The 15,466-nt window shown below is 38.8% G+C and overlaps 1 non-coding gene across 1 annotated transcript; it reads right to left on the bottom strand.

Moving 5' to 3' along the window:
• Nucleotides 1-553: 553 nt before the first annotated feature.
• LOC127576316 (U6 spliceosomal RNA) lies at nt 554-660 on the bottom strand. Its single transcript, XR_007957218.1, has one exon. It is a non-coding gene; the product is annotated as a U6 spliceosomal RNA (small nuclear RNA).
• Nucleotides 661-15,466: the final 14,806 nt, after the last annotated feature.

The raw sequence follows: 15,466 nt of genomic DNA, 5'->3' as shown, positions 1-15,466 counted from the left end.
CATGAGAGAGCTTCTCATGAAAAGTGAGGCTGGTGGAAAAAGCTGCTACTGAGATCACAGCAGACATTCTGGCTTAAGAGAACAAATGTTCCAACAATTAAAAGAAAAGCTCGGCCAAAGATGGAAAGCTAGAATAGTGTCCAGTTGGTGGGTTCCTGGCATAAGGGAAACACTGATAATAGAAAGCCACAAAAAAAAGGTTTGGATAACATGGAAGCTGATGAGCAAAATGAAGAGTGAAGTTCAAACAGATAAGATAAGATATCTTTATTAGTCACATGTACATCGAAACACACAGTGAAATGCACTTTGCATAACTATTCAAGGGGCAGCCCGCAAGTGTCGCCATGCTTCCGGCACCAACACAGCATGCCCACAACTTCATAACCTGTCCGTCTTTTTGGAATGTGGGAGGAAACCAGAACACCCGGAGGAAATTCATGCAGACACGGGGAGAACATACAAACTCCTTACAGACAGAGGCCGGAAGTGAACCCAGGTCGCTGGCTCTGTAATAGCGTTACACTAACCGCTACACTACCTTTTTCCCCCTAAAAATATGGAATGCTTCACGAATTTGCGTATTATCCTTGCGCAGGGACCATGCTAATCTTCTCTGTATCGTTCCAGTTTTAGTATCTGTGCTACCGAAGTGAGCACAGCAGAATAATGGGGAAACTTCACTCAGAACATATGTGTATTACCATGGATGTAGTAACTCACAGCTCTATTGGCCGGACATGGAGAAAGATCTGGAAAAGCCACCCAACAAATGTTTAGCCTATGACACAAAAATAGGTGGAGGGCATGTTACGATGAGGATATATGGATTCTGCAAAAGGATATAGAGAGGTTGAGTGAGTAGGTGAAAACTTGGCAAATGGAGTTTGATGTGGGAAAATGTGAGGTCATACATTTAGATAAGAGGAAGCTAAAGGCAGACTTATTACCTAGAAAGAAAAAGATTTCAGATGAGTGAAGCACAGAGGGATGTTAGTGCTCTTTTGCACAGATCACAATATGTTGGTAGGCAGGTGCAGCAAGTGGTTAGGAAAGCAAATGATATATTGATCTTCATTGCAAGAGGGCTGCACCTGAAAGTAGGGAAGTATTGTTACTACTGTTCAGGGCACTGATGATACCACACCTGGAGTACCGTGCACTGTTTTCACTCTCTTAATTAAGCAAGGATATTTTGCCACTAGAAGCAGTCTGAAAGAGATTCTCTGGGCTAAATCCAGGGATGCGAGGGTTGCCCTTTCAGGAGCAGCTAAAAGGTTCAGCTATCTATTGATAGAATATAGCACATAGAACAGTACAGCACAGGAATAGGCCCTTCAGCTCATAATATCTGTGCCAATCATGTGCCAATCTAAACCATTCCCAGCTGCCTGCAGAAGGTCCATATCTCTCTATTCCCTGCTTGTTCATGCATCTGTCTAAATGCTCCTTAAACATTGTATCTGCTTCCAACACTTCCCTTAGCAGCATGTTCCAGGCACTTACCACCCTCTGTGTAAAAAAAAACTTGTCTCACAAATCTCCTTTAAACTATCTCCCTCTCACTTTAAATTTATAATCTTTAGTATTTGACATTGCCATCCGGGGAGAAAGACTCTGATCATCTACTCTATCTATGCCTCTCACAATTTTTACATACTTCTGTCAAGTCTATAGATTGCAGTTCAAACAAAACAGTTATGCAATGTGTTAATTTAATGGAAATGTGTTAACAATCTGGTAAAGTGAGAGAAAGTATAATCCAGGATGAGAATGCAGCAAATACAGGCAGCTCTTTTCAGCAGGGCAGGTGTAGTGATCAAGTCACCAGTAATGTTACCAAAGCACCATTGTAGATAGGATTTGATGACAGTCTGGCTGACAGCAAATATGAAACTTGAGCTGAAAGGAATGCTAGGCAATCAAAAGTGAAACCTTCCTGGAGAAGGTAACTAGCAGATTGACTGAAGCTGGCAAAGGTTGTGTTCTAGGGAAAAAGTAAAAAAGATCATACGATATAAAAGCTGGGGATATGTCTATTGTGTTATTGGGTCAACAAGTGAAGAAGGTATTGGATAATGGTGGCAGAGAGACAGTAGAGTAGAAGTATTGATTACAAAACGGCCTGAGATGGCCACCACGAGTTTGAGAAACAGACCTGAAAAGCAAAGTAATAAGCCGGTCAGAGTATTAGCCCAAAGGGGAAAACATTCTTAACCTGAGAAGAGTAAAAAACAATCCACTCTGAGTAGCCTAAATCAAAGGGTCACTTTGATGGTGATTCTGTATTCTCAGAACAATGAAACTATTCACATATCTTAATGACAGGCAGATCTGAGGAAGAGTCTGTAATGCATAGTATAAGAGAGTCATTTCACAGGAATTTAAGGAAAGTTGCTATTCTTCAGAATTTAGAAGAATGAAGGGTGATTTTATTGAAACATAAAAAATCCTGGGAGGGACTGTCATGATAGACGTCAATGGAGTTATAAAATAATTTAAAACTGAGGTGTATAGGAACTTCTTGCAGAGGGTGGTGAATTTCTGGAAGTATCTACCCTTAAGGGTTGTGGAAGCTAGATTATTCAGAATCAGAATCAGGTTTATTATTATCACTGACTCGTATGTCATGAAATTTGTTGTTTTGTGGCAGCAGTACAGTGCAAAGACATGAAATTACTATAAATTACAAAATAAATAAAAGAGCAAAAAAAGGAACAAAGATTGCAGAGGGGAAGAAGTTGTTCCTAAATTGTTGAGTGTGGGTCTTCAGGGTCCTGTACCTCCTCCCTGACGGTAGTAATGAGAAGAGGGCATGTCCTGGATGGTGTGGGTCCTTAGTGTTGGATGCCACCTTCTTGAGGCACCACCTCTTGAAGATGTTCTTGATGGTGGGGAGGATTGTGCCCATGATGGAGCTGGCTGAATCTACAACCCTCTGCAGCCCCTTGCGATCCTGTGCATTGGAGCCTCCATACCAGGTGATGATGCAACCAGTCAGAATGCTCTCCATCATACATCCATAGAAATTTGCAAGAGTCTTTGGTGGCATACCAAATCTTCTCAAACTCCTAACGAAGTAGAGCTGCTGGCATGCCTTCTTCATGATTGCATCAATATGATGGGCCCAGGATAGATCCTCTGAGATGTTGACACCCAGGAACTTGAAGTTGCTCACCCTTTCCACCGCTGACCCCTCAATGAGGACTGGTGTGTGTTCTCCCAACTTCCCCTTCCTGAAGTCCACAATCAATTCCTTGGTCTTTTGAAAGATCAGAGATTTGTGGGTGATGGAATACTGGCATAGAAGGGGACGTACAACCTGGACATATTAACATGATCATATTGAATGGCAGGGTATGCTTGAGGGATTTAGAGGTCTACACCTGCATCTATTTTCTTCTGTTTTCATGTTATTCTGTTCTTCTGATGCCTAAGGGATTGGGGGGAAATCACAGGAGGTGTTTAAGTTGAAAATTCAGATGTGGGGCTGTGAAGATGATTGGGGATGGTGAAGAAACAGTTAAGGGGCCTGTGGTAATAATTTGGGGTTGGGTAACAATCGGTGTTGTTTGGGAGATGGTTGAAGGTCTGAGCAAATCAGGGGAGAGGGGAGTGAGATCGGCCAATCACTAATAATGGATAGTTAAAGAAGTAACCTAACAGGAAAATTATTTAACCATTCCACAAATGAGCTTTAAAAAATTTCTATCCAAAAATGTAAACATTTGACTATGCAATTGAATTCTTAGACCATACACTCTGTTTGTCACCAAATAATAATTAAACAAGATTTGCACATAAAATTTCACATTATGTTCAATTAGATGTAGATATGATTCACTTGGTTGGATCTTCTGCAGAGAAGGGCACTATAAACCTTGCTTTCTCTGTATTAACCAAGAACTTTTTATAAGCAAAATTTCATTATTGTAGTATCCTAAAAATGATTCAATGAACTAATAATGTACTGTTATCCAAAGGACACAGGAGGGCACATTACCTTCACCTCTCATTTAATTTCATTACTTGATTTGCTTCCTCCCAACTTTTACTTCAATATAACTCACTAATATTTTGTCAAATGTCACAGTCTTGTGAATGTTCTTGTTTGTTAATGATGCTTTAGCACACAGCAGCATAACATTTTCTGAAATAAGTTTGTATGGGATCAAGTGTATTATAGCTCTGAAGGTGCCAAAGCCAATAAAATTAGAAGATTCATATTACTGGAGCATCAATAATGTGAAACCACTGAATAGAATGGTACCATGATAGAACAGCACATTCCAGAGCCAACTAGAGAGTAGGTAATACAGGACCTGGTATTGTGCAATAAAATGGGATTAATTAATGTTCTCACAGTGGATCCTCCTCGAGAAAGCAGTTGTCATAATGTGATTGACTTTTACATTAAGTTTGATGGAAAGAAGAATGAGTCCAAGACTAGTATTTTAAACTTAAATAAGGGAAATTATGAGAGCATGAAAGCAGAACTAGTGATAGTTAACTAGTGATGGTTAACAGCAATCTTCGCCTTGGAATATTTCTTTCTCATTGCAATGTATCCATTCCCTGTATTCTGAAAGATCCCTTTAAATATCTGCAACTGCAGCTCGATTGACTGATTCCTAAACCTAAATAGGGAATGGATACATTGCAATGAGAAAGAAATATTCCAAGGCGAAGATTGCTGTTAACAATAGTATCAAAGTTAAAGGAAAATAATATAATTGCACAAGGATGGGTGCCAGGTCAAAAAATTGTATAGAATATTAAAAAAAGAATAAAAGATTAATAAGATATGGAAAGTTAGGGTAGGACATGAAGCTAGTTAGAAATATAAAACAAATAATAAGAGATTCCATAGGTATTCGAAAAAGAATAGTTAATAAAGTAGTTAATGCTTAATTGTCCTAGAGAGAGTGAGTTTGAGGAACTAATAATGTAAAATTAATGAGACTGGAGATGAATTAGCTGAGCATTTTGCATCAGTCTTCACTACAAAGGACACAAATGATATCCTAGAAATAGTTGTACTTTGGGACTTCAAAGGGAGACAACAACTCAGGTAAATTACAGTCACCTGAGAGATGGCACTGAGCAAATTGTTGGATTTGCGGATGACAAATCTTTGGTTCCTAATAGATTTCATCCTGGGGTTTTAAAAGAAGTGGTAAATGATAGATGATGCATTGGTTTTGATTTTCCAAATCCCCTGCATTCAAAAAAGGTTTGATTAGATTGGAAGATTGCAAATCAACTCCTTTATCCAAAAAGGGAATGAAACAGAAAGCAGGAAATTGCTGGTCAGTTAGCTTAACATCTGTCACAGAACAAATGTTAAAACTTATTATTAAATAAGTTATATAATAGGGTACTTAGAAATATTAAAGACAATCTGGCAAAAATCAACATGGATTTGTGAATAGAAAATCATGCTTGACCTACTTATTGGATTCTTTGATGAAGTAACGTATGCTGGATGAAGGAAAAGAGTGGATACATTAATATTTCCAGAGGCAGTCAAAGCTTGTGGTGTAGAATGTAACATATTGTCATGAAAAAGAAGATTGACTGGCAATGAGAGATGACTTCATTGAAATGAAATAGGAGCCTGAGGTTTTCAAAAGAATGCAAGTAAAGAGAATGTTTCCTGTTGTAAGGCAATTTAAAATAAGGGATTGCTATTTAAAAACAAGGGATCTCCAATTAAGGCAGAAATGAAATGATTCATTTTTCTTTCAGAGGCCCATGTGTGTTTGGAACTCTTCCTCAAAGTTTGACTGTATGTTCTTAAGGCAAGGTTATAAGGTGGTGAAGGTAACCAGGAATAGGCAGGAATGCAGAACTGAATTTACAAATACCATAATCTTACTGAATAACAGAGTAAGTTTAAGAGGCCAAAAATCCTGCTCCTAATCTGTATGTTTGCATAGCATTAAAGTACCAATAATAATAGCAACAGATGTGCCTAAGCGATATTAGTAGTAAAGCACTAATAAAACTTGAACATAAATATTACTACAATATGAATAATTATTTGGTGCCAATAATGCCAAAATAAAACCCAAACAATAACAAATAATACTCAAACTCCCACATATTGCAATTCCTAACTATGCTTCCATAGTTTCAAATGTTGCTGATTAACCATCTTTTAGGCTCTTAATATTTAAATTTGTAAGATAATGAAGGGTGTGAACTATGGATTCTGATGACATTCCAAACCAAACTTTTTTGGACAATGGAATCTTATTGGAACTTTTTAGTAAACGTTCACACTTGCTCTGATTAGTGTGACTGACTTGAGCTGAGCACAGGTTGTTGCCAGGGTGGTCCCATGGAATTCCCCTTCCTGGAATTAGAATTAACAAAAAGGAAATTAAAAGCTGAATTCAAGGTCATTTGGTACCAACAAAGATTTTGAAAAAATTGACCTTTGCATCAATGGGGAATTAAAATTATACCAGGTAATTTTCTACAGATAAGAACTTTTGGAAGGAAAATAAAACAGGAGAAATGATCTGTTGATGCTGGATCTGTTCTTGCTGTAGTTTTGCTTGCGTTGTACAGCAAGCTGTCTTCACTGGCATTATAGTTCTGACAGCATTTTTACCAGTCATGTTATAAACCCTATACTTTCAGTAAATTCCTTTCATTACCAATATATGCCTTTTCTGTTTGCCTCGCTGGACATCAAGAAGAGCAGAAGAGAAATGATGTTGAATTTCAGCTCTTCAACATTTCTTAAAGTGATACATTGAGATAAGGGCACCAGAATATAAAGATTACTAATGGTCATAAGAGAAGCAGAGCAAACCAGAAGTGATTACTAGGAAATGCTGTACAACTTCCACTGTAGGACTGAGAGGCATCTTTTCTTCAGATTCTTGTCAATGTCACTCCTGAATCAACTCAAAGGAGATATAATGCAATGATCATAATCAAGTCATCTTGTCCACCAGATGTGATGTATCTGACTTGAACTCTGATACTTTATTTGGGGGCAGATGGGTTCATGGAAAATAAGAATTGTAATCCTCCTGGAATGTTATCTTAATAAAAATGGGGCAGAGTGCAATGAGGTGGGAATTTCTTGAGAGTTACAAAGAAGTTAATCAATATATGCATAAGGTCTCACAAATAGATCACTGGAGCACTTAATTTGGTAGTTTACTTATTTTAAAGATATTCTTTAGTGTTTGTGAGGAAGAAGAAAGCCACTGGAGCAGAATGCACAATGTGGGTATTGTTATCTTGGAAGATTAGACAAAGGGTTGCAATCCCTCAGTGGAGCTAACACACTTTCATTCCAGTTGTGGCCATACAGTCCCTCTATATTGTTCTAATATATCCTAAATCTATGCAATTCTTCATTCCTGACTGCTTAAAAAAATCTTTCCAGTGGTTTCACAGAGCAAGTGTACAAATCAGACCATGGACAATTAACTGCACAGCTTGAACAACATCCTGTAATGTCAACACATTTTCCAGGACGACTTCTGAAGTCTCTAGGAATTGCAAAGTTCACAATGCAACCTGTTAAGTCATGTGGCAGATATACAACTTATTTTGATGAAGTAATTTTTCAAAGTGTACGAATATTATTGAAGTTATTGTAGTGGCTGACATTAAATTAGACTGATCAGCAGAGAAAAAGCTAGGATTGACCCAGAACCTATTATAGCTGCAACTACGAAACAACTGCATACAGAAGAAGTCTTTCACTGGAGAAATAACCTAAACAATAAGCTTGAGTTCTCACAAATCTTTCTCTGTTACAGAATCAGATTTTGTACTATAATACTGTAATATGAATGTGGTCATGTGAATAATTTTCATTTTATTCATAGCAACATTTAAAGGGAATATTACTTCCTCTCAAGGACCTGTAAACACTTGCTTTAATTTGCTGAGATGGACGTAAGGTTGCATAAGAGATGAAACATAATTTATTGTGATGTGATTTGTATTTACAATTAAGTGTTCCATGGAGCTTTCCACCTTAACTAGTGTAAAATAATTCCTAAATAATAGTTACAATTAATTTTGAACATTACCCAATGATTAAATGGGTTTATAATGACTAATAATATGAAAAGATGGCAATAGAGTGAACCTGGTTTTGAAAGGTGCTCAGAAATTAAATGAATTTATATTTCAAAGAAATGGGAGAGAAGTATGGAAAAGAAGACATAGTGTTGAATTTTCTGATCTCCTGCTTGGCTGGAATGAGATGAAAGTTCCTGCCATCACAATGGCTATCGCCATTTTCCTGATAACCCAAGCAGCCACTGAAAAATAAACTTCCAATTCCATATTTAGACTGAAGTGCTAAAGTGAGTGGAAGGCCATTAATGATATTGGAATCACAAAACCAAGAACTCATGAGTACTTGTCCAAAAATTAAATGTTTTCAGAGCAACTGGACCATGTCAAGGCTTTGACATTAACCTACTAAGACACAACATAGAATAGACTACACCCTGTATAATGGTTTCTGAATTCCAATAATTACAATGTCTAAAGGGTTTCAGGATCTATTAGCCACCATCATACTGTCACTCTGCTATTAAGTGAAAGATGTGGTCCATAGTGGAGTAACATCTAGTGTGCACAGAGTAATATGCAGGAAACACTGGTAGCCCTAGAAGGTGTGTCTGGTTTATTCAAAGTTTTCAGAGCACACACATCTGTAAATCAATGCAAGCAAGATCAATTATATTATCCAGTGACAACACAATTTTTTACATAAATACACCATTTGCCATTGCTAAATTAAAATTAAGAAATCACGGAGCTATTTTATAAATATTTACACATTTATAAGTATGATTGATTGATGGAGTTTCATATTCACTTTGATCTTCATAAGTCTGTAGGTGCCGATTATGTTGATTTTGGAAACTCAACAGATGTTGTTGATGCAGCCTCCATCTCCAGACATTAAAGACGTCACTTCCTGGGCACTGTAGTGTAGCGGTTAGCGTAATGCTTTACAGCACCAGCGACCTGGGTTCAATTCCGGCCCCTGTCTGTAAGGAGTTTGTACATTCTCCCCGTGTCTGCGTGGGTTTCCTCCGGGTGCTCCGGTTTTCTCCCACATTCCAAAGACACACAGGTTAGGAAGTTGTGGGCATGATATGTTGGCGCCAGAAGCGTGACGACACTTGCGGGCTGCCCGCAGAACACTCTATGCAAAAAGATGCATTTCACTGTGTGTTTTGATGTACATGTGACTGATAAAGATATTTTATCTTATCTTGACTCTCTTCAATCATGTTCTGTGTTGGCTCCTCTTCAACTATTGTAGGAATCACTTTGGAGAGCATATTCAAGCTTACCATCTTTTTCACTATTGAATACCTTGTGCTGAGATCAAATGATTTAGCTGGACCTTTCTGAATTTCTCACCTTCTCCTCCTTGGAAATGTATATCACCACAATCCCTCTGATATCCCATTTTCTTACCTCTAACTTGTCTTGTTTCATAACAGTTGGTCGTTTCAGCTGCCTTTCTTCCACCTTCCCTTCCTCCAGATGTGTTATTAATCCCTATGAGCATTAATGAAAGAATGTACTCTACAGGGAAGTGCTGCATCAGTCCATATCTCAGAAGAATATCTGCAAATCCATCATATAAAACGGGGTCTATCCTGTTTGGCTTGGTTCTTTAGTGCCTCTTTCACTGTCCTCTTAGTTTCTCTGGATGAGAATGAATTGTGAAGCAATTTTTTTTCTCATTCTATTTCACAAACTTTTCAAATTGAAGTGACTGAAATGTTGACTATTATCTGGTACAGTCTCTTGTGCAGGAGGACCATGTGCTGTGGAAATTGATCTGAGTTATTCTTTATTCTAAAGTGGTAGTGCTTTACCCTGAACCATTTTGAAAGGTTGTTCACCAACACCAGGATGTTGTCCACTCCTTTCTCTGTCTAGTCTATGTGGACACATTGGGGTGGCCTCATGAATCACAACCAGATTTGGTATGGTGTTCTCTTTGACTGCGATTTGCAGTCTAGACAGAGTAAGCACTTAACAGCTAGCTCTTTCAAAACTTTCTCCATATCAGACCAATAGACAGAGAATGAGTTACTACATTTATGTTAACAAAGAAATATTCTGAGTAAAGTTTCCCTATTATTCTGCTGTATAGTTCTTTGGGTATAACTTCTCTGAGACCCCAGGTTATGCATCCTGATTTGCGGGCAATGCATAATCTCTATGATGGAAAAGGCTTTATATTCTCATGAAAATATAACTCAAAATCAGTTCAGCAATTCAAACTGTTCTCATACACTTGTTTAAGACCAGATACTTCTGCATTAATTTCACTGTCTCTACTGCTGTTACAAGAAAATCACCTTCTACTCCTAATGGGTAACTTAGTGTGTTTGCCTTTTCAATGATTGTATCAGTGTTTTCTCTCGTGTTTCCTTGATTATGTCACTGTCACTGTCTGTCTAGATACTTGATATTCAGTATCACAACCATGTTGGGACAGGAGGACAGCTCACTGCTGTACTCTTGAGATGGCCATTGTGGGAACTGCAGACATGGATTCAAAAATGGCCGATAAGGGTGTGTAATGGATGACCAATGTGAATGATCCACCAAACTGAATGATGGAACTGTGTACCCCCAATTCTCTCATCTCTATCTGAAGAACATTCCCCATGTCCTTTGCCAGATTGCCATAATGTGGCTCATAATTTCACAAGTGAGTGCATTGCATGTGAGCTTCAGGGCATGGGTGGTGTCTCAGTTCATTTAGAAGGACTCAGTGTGAAGACTTCTCCTTCAGAGGAGGTAAGACTGCTACTGTTCTTTTCTCCACTGCCATGGTTCATCCTTCTTCAACAGTGGGTGCAGCATTGTCAGTATGTTGAAAGATCCAGCAGGAACCTGGCATAATATAGAAACATAGCAAGGTTCCTGCTGGGTCTTGCAACAGTACTGACAATGCTGCAGCTTTTCTAGTTTTAACAATGGCCTCAGACTTGACTGGTTGTAGATTTTGTATCCAGCTTTTGATTCAAATATACCACTTTTGTCTGCAGTAATTTATAATTACTCTTTTGAAGCTAATGTTATTCCCATGTAGTCTTCTGAATACCTTTCCAAGTATTTGGAGATTTTCTCCTTTGTGGCAGTTGCAATGTAAACATCACATTGGTTGCAAGCACAGTGTGAGATTACTTTGAATGTCTTGCCATGGGGGCCTGAAATATTTTAGGTGATGAATTTATGCTTAAGGCACTAAGGTATTAAGACACTAACAGATGTTAATTGTTGGATAGTTTCAGCGTTCTTTATCCACATTTAATTGTGCATATGCCTGGGACAGGTCCAATTTGGCAAAGACCTTGATCCTTACTAATTCAGCAGATAAATCCTGCAACAGGGGCAGAGGGCATTGTTCATCATCCATAGCTTGGTTGAGAGTCTTGTTCAACTCTTCCTCAATACCTTGCCTTCAATACCAATGGTACTGGTCTGGGTCTGTCATGGATTGGCCTGCTCATCAGTTTAATGCGTATCTGGGTCACGTACCCTTGAATGATGAGGACATGTGAGGGAAATATTTTATCACATTATATTTCACAAACTTTTCAGACTGAAATGACTAAATTTTAACCATTATCTGGTCCAATCTCCTCATAAAAATTACATGTTGTGAAAATTGATCTGAGTTTTTCTATAGTTCATTCAGTGGAGTTGCATGACCTCAATGTTTTAATTATTCTGCTTGAAATGGCTGTCCACCAACATCAAGATATTTTCCACTCCCCCTTCAATATTATAATTCCAAGCAAACTCATCTCCAACTTGCTGACCAACAGACTGCAATCAGTAAGGATAGGCAGCAACACCTCCGCCACAATTATTCTCAACACTGGTGCCCCACAAGGCTGTGTCCTCAGCCCCCTACTCTACTCCCTATACACTCATGACTGTGTGGCCAGATTCTGCTCTAACTCCATCTACAAGTTTGCAGATGATACCACCATAGTGGACCAGCTCTCAAATAATGATGAGTCAGAGTACAGGAAGGAAATAGAGAGGTTAGTGACATGATGTCATGGCAACAACCTTTCCCTCAATGTCAGCAAATCAAAAGAGCTTGTCATTGACTTCAGAAAGGGGGGCAGTGCACATGCTCCTGTCTACATAAATGGTGCTGAGGTCTAGAGGGTTGAGAGCTTCAAGTTCCTAGTAGTGAATGTCACCAATAGCCTGTCCTGGTCCAACCATGTAGATGCCATGGCTGAGAAAGCTCACCAGCACCTCTACTTCTTCAGGAGGCTAAGGAAATGTGGCATGTCCCCTTTGATCCTGTTTTTATCAATGCACCATAGAAAACATCATGGTTTGGCATGGCAATTGCTTTGCCTGTGACCACAAGAAACTGCAGAGAGTTGTGAACACAGCTCAGCACATCACAGAAACCAGCCTCCCCTCCATTGATTCTGTCTATACCTCTCGCTGCCTCGGTAAAGCAGCCGGCATAATCAAAGACCCCACCCACCCCGGATATTCTCTCTTCTCCCCTCTCACATTGGGCAGAAGATACAAAAGCCTGAAAGCATGTACCACCAGGCTCAAGGACAGCTTCTATCCTGCTGTTATAAGACTATTGAATGGTTCCCTAATATGATAAGATGGACTCTTGACCTCACAATCTACCTTATTATGACCTTGCACCTTATTGTCTACCTGCACTGCACTTTCTCTGAAACTGTAACACTTTATTATGCATTCTGCTATTGTTTTACCTTGTGCTACCTCAATGCACTGTGTAATGAATTGATCTGTATGAATGGTATGCAAGACAAGTTTTTCACCGTACCTTGGTACATGTGACAATAACAAACAAATTTACCAATAAATCAATTTACATCTTTCTCTGTCTGGTCTATAGGGACATATTGACATGGTCTCAGGGGCCTCTCCCACATTTGGAGTGATGCTTTTAGTGGCTGTGATCTGCAGTCTTAGCACACTAAGAACTTTCTGGCAAGCTTGTCCATTCTAAGCTGATGGTGACTTCCTTCATGTCAACAACAGCCAAAAGCTCTGAGTGAAATCTGTTGGAAAACTGACATAATATTGAACCATGCCTCTGAAAGATCAAAATTTGGAGAAATCCTCAAGTTCTCTATCCTTGAAAATTCCCTCAACCTTCCCTTTGACCAATGGTTGTCAGTTTGCATTCAGCCTTGGTGCCTCCTTCTGTACTGAGGTGTATTTGCTCTTCTTGAGAATGTTATGCTCAGGAAGCCTCCTCAAGTTCTCAGAGATGTTCTTTCCTTGTGGAAATTGTGATCAAAATAGCTGCTTGTTTATAGTCCTTTTAATATTTTATACACAGCGGCCTGAAATACTTTGGGTGATCACTTCACAATGTTCGGTAGTCCGGGATATTCGTAAGGACCCATGACTGACTTTCTTCATCCACAATAATTGTGCCTGTGTATGGGACAGTCAAACTGGCTTAAAATCTCAGCATCTACCATTTTAGCACACAGATACCGCAACAGAGGCAATGGGTAATGTTCATTGTCCATGGCTTAGCTGAGGTTTACCTTATAATCCTTGTAAAGCTGGACAGTTTTATCTGTTTTGGATATCACTAAAATGGGTGCCTCCAAATCATTCTGCAGTTTGTCCCAAATTGTTTGTGTCTGTTGAACACTTCATCTACTTGAGTCTTCAGTGTATATGATGCTGGTCTAGGCCTACTATAATTTGGCTGGTGTACATCTTAATCTCTGTGTGTGGGTCTTGTGCTCCTAATATGAATCCTTGAATAGATCTGCATATTGCTCTAAGTTTGCCAGAAGTGTGGCGACACTTACGGGCTGCCCCCAGAACACTCTACACAAAAGATGCATGTCACTGTGTGTTTCAATGTACATGTGACTAATAAAGATATCTTATCTTATAGGTTTATCTAGACATCGTTGTGAAGTGCTCAAATTGAATACATTCTTCCAATCCTATTTTAATTATTTGAGCCAGTATTTTCCTAATTGAGTTGATCCATTTACATAGAGATCAATAATGACAGGCAGTTTCCTTTTTGAAATTATGCATACTACACACTACATCTGACCTGGAGCTTTCAGTGTCTTGCCAAAATATATCTTCAGATTCAGCATGCTTTCTGTTAATGGCATTTTGTTGAACCTCCTCATGTACATTATTGAGCAATCAGCAGTTGCATTAATGTTCCTATCAATATATATGTCATTAACTACAAATTTAATTTTAAAATCTCTGTATTTTATATTATTGCCATGAGTTGCACAGATGTGGTTTAAGCTTTGCTTTTCAGGTTTCCCATCATTCTCAATACTGCACAAGCCTCTCTTTTGTGGTTTCTGTTCTCAATGTTGTTCTCAGTTGGAGAACTTGCTTGGCAGAAATTATTGTTGCTTGCATCCTGGGCCCAGCCTTACCCTTTGAGGATCTATGCCCTTTAGTTTGGCAGCTGAAGCTTTTCAAACTAACAGATCCATGATGGGTGACCTCCTTTACACTGATCGCAGCTTTTTTCAGCAGTGTCACATCTTCCATCAAACTTACTCAGTTGACTCGGGTTTAATAACTCCAGCTTTTGCGACTCCCATTTGTCCATTTAAAGCATTAGCACTGACATTATGCACCAGCTAATTTGTGGTGTTTTTGGAAGCCACCTCTATCAATGTGATGAAATGAATGCAGCTCAATATTTAAACCTTTTGCATTCAATAATCTATTGTGAATTTTCTCATCTGTTAAACAGTACACAATCTTGTCTGATTCAGGATGGCATCAAAAGCACAGCTTCAAGAGAGATATTTCAACCAACTACATAATCATAAATGGTCTTACTTGATGTTTGGTAGACTAAGATAATTTAGGTTACTGTGAGTAACTGGGAGTTTTAAGCCTTAACATACTACCATGAGTATAGTTGCTGGATGTGTTTGACAACTCTATTACTTCATTACTTCAATTCTTTTTCCATCTCATCCTCATCACCCGTGTGATTTATCCACACCTGTGGGTTTCTAGTCCATAGTCACATGTAGAGTACCATGAGGAAAACATATAATTTTGAGAATGTATGCCTTGCCCTTCTCAAACTCTGCACATGCACAATGCCATACATAAAGTTATATCAGGCAGTGATGTCACACTTATTTACATATACTACAGTGGCTGTTTTGGAATTCACGTAAATGAAATTGGACATGTATGGGCACAGTGCTTTGGATTGGAGGAGCTTAGATTCATTCAGGAAAATATGCCTTTATTTAGTGGACACTGGCATATTACTCGGATGAAGACTATTGTCATGGTTGTGCAAGGGAAAAGAGGGGGATGTATTGTTATGTGACACGGTGGGGGAATGTCCCTTTATTTGAAGGTGGGGGGCAGGAAAGCCTTTGGGTTCAAGGCAGTCTGGTAATCT

This window comes from Pristis pectinata, chromosome 11 (genome assembly GCF_009764475.1).
Source record: "Pristis pectinata isolate sPriPec2 chromosome 11, sPriPec2.1.pri, whole genome shotgun sequence".
NCBI classification, from domain to species: domain Eukaryota; kingdom Metazoa; phylum Chordata; class Chondrichthyes; order Rhinopristiformes; family Pristidae; genus Pristis; species Pristis pectinata.
The sequence above is the reverse complement of the archived record's forward strand: the minus strand, read 5'-3'. Positions and strand labels throughout refer to the sequence as shown.